A 7,184-nucleotide genomic window follows, 5' to 3' on the forward strand; every position below is an offset into this window, starting at 1 on the left:
GAGCTGTGTTCCAGGAATCAGGAGCAAAGACCAAACACTTAGATCTTTAAACCACGCTGATTGGCTGGCGCCGCGGCTCACTAGGCTAATCCTCCGCCTTGCGGCGCCAGCACACAGGGTTCTAGTCCCGGTCGGGGCGCCAGATTCTGTCCCGGTTGCCCCTCTTCCAGGCCAGCTCTCTGCTGTGGCCAGGGAGTGCAGTGGAGGATGGCCCAAGTGCTTGGGCCCTGCACCCCATGGGAGACCAGGAGAAGTACCTGGCTCCTGCCTTCGGATCAGTGCGGTGTGCTGGCTGCAGGAGGGTGGCCATTGGAGGGTGAACCAACGGCAAAGGAAGACCTTTCTCTCTGTCTCTCTCTCTCACTGTCCACTCTGCCTGTCAAAAAATAACCTTGAAGGATAAAAATATTGAGTGGGGGCAGGCATTTGGCCAGCCAGTTAAGATGGTGGTTGGGACACTTGGTTACCATATTGGAGCACCTGGATATGAGTCCCGACAATTCCCATTCTAGCTTCCTGTTAATGAGCACCCTGGGAAGCAACAGGTGATGTTGGGTACTTGGTCCCTGTCACCCACATGGGAGACCTGGATTGATTTCCATGGTCCTGACTCTGGCTTGGCCCAGCCCGGAATTTCGAAGGTATCTGGGGAGTGAACCAGTAGGTGGAGGATTTCTCTCTGTGTCTCTTTCAAACAAACAAATTTTTAAAAAGCATATTAAGTGGGAGAATATTGAAGGTAATATCAGAACTATTCTTACTCTATAAGTCAACTCTTTTAAAAAATTGGATTTGTTTATTAAACTTCCATAAAGCTTACTACACGCCAGTCGTTATTAAAAGCAGGTTATACGTAACTTATTAGTATACATTAGCTCCTTTACTTCTGTTACTTAGGTGGGTATTATTATTATTCCTATTTGACAGATGTGAAAATTGAGGGACTGGGAGAGATAAAATAAATTCCCAAAGTCACTCATTTAGTAAATGGCATTTTGGTTCTAGAGTTCATAATCTTGACCATATTCTATGCTGTCTTTTTTTTTTTTTTAAGCTTTTATTTATTTACTTGAAAGAGTTACAGAGAGACAGAGGCAGAGAGAGAGAAGTCTTCCATCCGCTGGTTCACTCCCCATATGGCCATAATGGCCGGAGCTGAGCTGATCCGAAGCCAGGAGCCAGGAGCTGCTGGTTCTACCACACGAGTGCATGGGACTTGGGCCATCTTCTGCTTTCCCAGGCCAAAGCAGAGAACTGGATCAGAAGTGGAGCAGCCGGGACTCGAACAGGTGCCCACATGGGATGCTGGCACTGCAGGCGGCGGCTTTATCTGCTATGCCACAGTGCTGGCCCCTCTATGCTATCTTTTGGAACACTTTTTGTTTGTTTGTTTGTTTTGGTCTTTTAAAGAAAGAATTGTTTATTTATTTATATAAAAGGCAGAGTTACAGAAAGAGAGGAAGAGACAGAGAGATCAAGATCTTCCATCTGCTGGTTCACTTCCCAAATGACTGCAACAGTTGGAGCTGGACCAGGCTGAAGCCAGGAGTCAGGAACTCCATCTGGGTCTCCCACATGGGTGCGTGGGCCTAAACACTTGGGTTACCTTCTTCTGCTTGCCCAGGCACATTAGCAGGGAGCTGGATCAGAAGTGGAGCAGCCAGGACTCAAAACTGGTGCCCATATGCCATGCCGGCACTGCAGGCGGAGTCTTAACCTTCATTGCCATGGCACTGGCTCCTTTAGTGGTCTTCTTAAATGCTAATTATCGGCCTGTGCCGTGGCTCACATGGCTAATCCTCCACCTGTGGTGCCAGCACTCTGGGTTCTAGTCCTGATTGGGGCGCCGGTTCTGTCCCGGTTGCTCCTCTTCTAGTCTAGCTCTCTGCTGTGTGTGGCCTAGGAGGGCAGTGGAGGATGGCCCAGGTCCTTGGGCCCTGCACCTGCATGGGAGACCAGGAGGAAGCACCTGGCTCCTGGCTTCGCTGGCCGTAGCGGCCACTTTGGGGTTGAACCAACGGAAGGAAGATTTTTCTGTCTCTCTCTCACTGTCTAACTCTGCCTGTCCAAAAAAAAAAAAAAGAAGCTAATTATGAAAAGGTGTGTATTTGGCTGTTCTAAACTCTGCTTCTCTGAAAGGTCTCTATATGAGACAAAACAGGGAAGTTTAAACAGAATCGCTTGGGCTTCATATTGAATTCAATCAGAATTACCCCAAAAAGGAACTCAGGCTAAGGTTTCAGGTCATTCTGTACAAGACTTTCAACTGGGTTCTCTTGTTACTACTGATTAGCTGTGGTGGTAATTTGTGGTGGTGGTTCAGGTTTTGGCTTTTGTTTTTTAGTGGTAAAAGTAGTATCATTTCATTTAAGCAGTTTAGGAAGTGGAGAGGATAAACTTCTAATTCCATGGGCCACCCTCGGCACTCTGATCAGTTTGGCGGCTAATTCTCAGTGTGCAGTCTAACCGCCGGTAAGGCAGATGAAGAGCTGTCTCAGATCCTTCCACCGTAACGCCTGGTAATCCCCACTCTGCTGTTTTATCACAAGAGGGCACCAGCAGACAGCATTGTTCTCCTCAGTGGCTAGCACATGGTGACCCATTTAAGGACACTTTAAACTTCAGTATTTGAGTAAATGCAGATTAGGAAAAGTTCCTTTCCTGCCCCTCTCAAAGGGGGATTTTCTTCCCTCCTGCTTGGATCTATGTTAATATTTTAGAACATTAGCTGGGACTGGGTTCATGATACTGAACACATCCACAAGGAGGCTTGGGCACTTTGCCCTCCATGAGCTGCATGCTGGTCCCACTAGAGAGGAATGGTTTGGTCAAACCATCATTGTCATCATTCTGCTCCAAGGCGTGGCGGCACCTCTTTCCTTCGTGTGAGTTTGAGTGGTGCTAAAGTCCCTGAATTTAGATTTTCCATTGCTTGAACCAACTCAGCCTTGCTTGGCTACCTGCGTGGTGCAAACCTCTGAACCCAGCTCTGACCTCTGTGGAAAATAATCTCTGATGCTCAAGGCCCACCCAGTTTCCACAGTTGCTAAGTAGCCTGCTCTCTGGTGGGCTAAGCACTTCTCACCCTTTTCAAAACTTAATCGTATCTGTTCCCAAACTTGTTTATGCAAGGTGTGCTTATTAAGTACATAACTTAATTCAATATTACTGAAAATTAAACATTATGAGTGTGAAGAGAGTTGTAATCTCTACAAAAATAAGTTGGATGCTTGGGAAAGACATGATAAAGACATGTTATTAAAGGAAAAAAAATGCTGTGGAATTAGGTGTGGGCAAGACAACTGACAGTTTGGATGGGGGAAGAGACCTTCAAAAAATGAAGAATTTTGCCCTTGTTTACTTCCACATGTCTTGAGTCCTCCTTGCACTGAGACTGAAATTGATAATGCTGCTTGCTGTCTTGGTGGATGTCTGTATGCTGCCCCAGTCGGCAGGCCCACACTCAAAGGAAAGGTTTTAGCCTGATATGAAAAGAACAAGGGGTAAGTGAACTTATACGTGTTTTAGATTAAAAATAAAGCTTTGATGCTATAAATGATAACTTCATTAATCTCCATTTTAGTTGACTTGTTTAGCTGATCAACTACAGATTCTGGCTCCATAGTGGAGCAGGGCTTTCATGGAAAGTTCAGGAACTTTCAAGTGAACAATCTCATTTTCATGAAGATTGCACTCTTAGAGTTTCTTATCTCTGAACTAGATGTGCTTGATTTTAATAGAACAGAGCTTTAGAACTTAATCACCTTTTAGGTGTCTGTGGCTATTAGTTGAAAGAATGGTTTCGGGGATGGGTGTCATGGTGCAGCAGGTTAAGCCACTACTTAGAAAGCCCACATCCCAAATCAGTGCACCAGTTTGAGTTCCAGCTACTCCATTTCTGACCCAGCTTCCTGTTAATACACCTAAGAAGGCAGTGGATGATGGCTCAAGGAGTGGGTCCCTGCCACTCATGTGGGAAACCCAGCTGGAGCTCCAGTCTCTGGCTTTGGACTGGCCCAAGCCTGACTGCTGTGGGTATTTGGGAGTGAAGCAGCAGATGGAAGATCGGACAGCTTATGAACAATAGAAATTTATTTCTCAATTCTGGAGGGAGGGAAGTCCAAGGTCAAGGTGCCAGGAGATTCAGTGTTTGGTAAGGGCCTACTTCTTGGTCATAAAGTCACCTTCTCACTGTGTCTTTATATTACGGAAGGAGTGTACAAGCTCCCTGGGGTAATCTCCTTCCTGAGGGCTCAGCCCTAATCACCTGATCACCTCCCAAAGGCCCACTTCCTAATGCCACCCTGTTAGAGGATAGAATTTCAACATGTGAATCTGGGAGAGGCACAAACATTAAGGCCATAACACCCGACTTCCTCCTTCCTAACAGATCCTTAGTTTTGTTCAACCATCTACCAATCCATGGGTTAACCTTCATCTGTCATTTCCAATGAATTTAGCCTTTTGTTGGTCCACAGGTGCACACGTAACTACAGTTTGCCCAACACAAGCTAAGGGAAACCAAATTTCATAGTTGAGGAAGAGATTTTCCTTTCTCCAAGAATGTCCACTTTCACCATCTTATTCAACATAATACTGGAATACAAAATCAACATTTAAAAAGCCAGTACCATTTTCTTTCTTTTTTTTTTTTTATTTGACAGAGTTATAGACAGTGAGAGAGACAGAAAGGTCTTCCTTCTGTTGGTTTACTCCCCAAATGGCCACCATGGCTGGTGCTGTGCCAATCTGAAGCCAGGAGCCAGGTGCTTCCTCCTGATCTCCCATGCAGGTGCAGAGGCTCAAGCACCTGGGCCATCCTCCACTGCCCTCCTGGGCCACAGCAGAGAGCTGGACTGGAAGAGGAGCAACCGGGACTAGAACCTGGCACCCATATGGGATGCCGGCGCCGCAGGCAGAGGATTAACCAAGTGAGCCATGGTGCCGGCCCCCAGTTCCATTTTCCTATATCAATAATGAATTTGCTGAGGGAAAAAAAAAAAAAAAAAAAAAAAAAACAAAAAAAACAAGAAATTAATCCCATTCATAACAGCTACAAAGATACACAAACTACCTAGGAATAAATTTAACCAATGAAGTAAATGACACTTACAATGAAAATTACAAAACAGTGATGAAATAAAAAGAATACCAAAAAATGGAAAGACAGCCTGTGTCCATGAATTGGAAGAATGTCCATTATTCCCAAAGGCGTGAACAGATTCAATGCAATCCTCATCGAATTACAGTAACATTCTTCACTTAAGTAGAAAAACAATCCTAAAACTCATATGGGACCACAGAAGATTCCAAATAGCCAAAGCAATCTTGAGCAAAAAGAACAAAACTGGGGAGCAAGCATTTGATGTAGTAGTTAAGAGGCAGCTTTGCATGTCTGTATCCCATATTGTGGTACCTGGGATTAGGCCCTGGCTTTGTTACTAACTCCAGCCTCCTGCTAATGTGCACCCTGAGAGGCAGCAGGGGCTGGATGGCTCAAGTATTTGGGTCCCTCCACCCACACAGAAGACTCAGATTGAGTTCCCAGCTCCCCACATCTGGTCTGGTCCAACCCCAGCTGTTGTGGGCACTGAGGGAATGAACCAGAGACTGGGAGATAACTCTGTCTCTCTCTCTGTCTGTCTCTCTCTCCATACATTTAAAATAAAAATAATAAATACGACATTAAAAAAAACTGATTGAAGTATTGTAATACCTGACACAAAAACATATTAGGAACCTATAGTAACAAAAACAGTATAGTATTGGCTTAAAAACTGACACATAGGGGCTTGTGCTGTGGTACAGCAGGTTAAGCTACCACCTACAGTGCTGGCATCTATATGGGTGCCAGTTCAAGTCCTGGCTGCTCCACTTCTGAATCAGCTCCCTGCTAATGTGTCTGGGAAAGCAGTAGAGGATGGTCCAAGTGCTTGGGCCCCTGCCCCCATTTAGGAGACCCCAAAGAAGCTCCTGGATCTTAGCTGAGGCCTGGCCTAGTCCTGGCCTTTGTAGCCATTTAAGGAGTGATCTCTTTCTCACTGTTTCTCCTCTTTCTCTCTGCCTTTCAAAGAAACACATTTAAAAAAAAAAAAAAAAAAAGCAAAACTGACACAGAGAACAATGAGACAAAACAGAGAACTCAGAAATAAATTCATGCATCTACAGCCAACTAATCTTTGACATAGCTGTCAAAGCATACACTGGGGGCTAGCATTGTGGCATAGTGGGTAAAACCACCACCTGCAGTGCCAGCTTTCCCTATGGGCACCGGTTCAAGTCCCGGCTGCTCCATTTCTGATCCAGCTCTCTGCTGTGGCCTGGGAAATCAACAGAAGATGGCCCAAGTCCTTGGGCCCCAGCACCAACGTGGGAAGACCCAGAAGAACCTCCTGGCTCCTGGCTTCGGATTGGCGCAGCTCTGGCTGCTGCAGTCAGTTGGGGAGTGAACCAGTGGATGGAAGACTTCTCTCTCTCTCTCTTTGCTTCTCCTTCTCTCTCTGTGTAACCCTGACTTTCAAATAAATAAATCTTTTTTTTAAAAATCACTGGGTAAAGGACAGTTTCTCTAATAATAGTCATAAAACTGGAAATCCATACACAGAAGAATGAAACTAGACCCTTATTTCTCACTATATAAAAAATCAACTCAGAATGGATCAAAGATCTCAATGCAAGGCCCAAACAGTGAAAGTACCAGGAAAATACATAAGGGACATGCTTTAGGACATTGGTCTGAGCAAAGACTTGTAAAAATTGGCAAATGAAATTATATCAAACTAAGAACTTCTGCACGTGAAAGGCAATGATCAACAGGGTGAAGAAACAACCTACTGAGTGGGAAGAAATATTTGCATCTGACAAGGGGTTGATATTCAGAATATATAAGGTTGATATTCAGAATATCTAAGGAACTCAACAGCAAAGAAACAATCTGATTTTCAAATGGGCAAGTAATCTGAGTAGACGTTTCTCAAAGGAAGACAGATGGCCAACAGGTACATGGAAAATCGCTCAGCATCACTGGTCATCAGAGAAATGCAAATCAAGCCACCTTGAGAGCTCATCTCATTCTGATTAAAGCGGCTGTTACCAAGAAGATGAAAAAAAAAACTGAAAAACACACCGTTGGTGGGAATTTTAATTAATACAGCTATTAGTGAAAACAATGAAGATTCCTCAAA

Source organism: Oryctolagus cuniculus, chromosome 2, assembly GCF_964237555.1.
Source record: "Oryctolagus cuniculus chromosome 2, mOryCun1.1, whole genome shotgun sequence".
NCBI lineage: Eukaryota > Metazoa > Chordata > Mammalia > Lagomorpha > Leporidae > Oryctolagus > Oryctolagus cuniculus.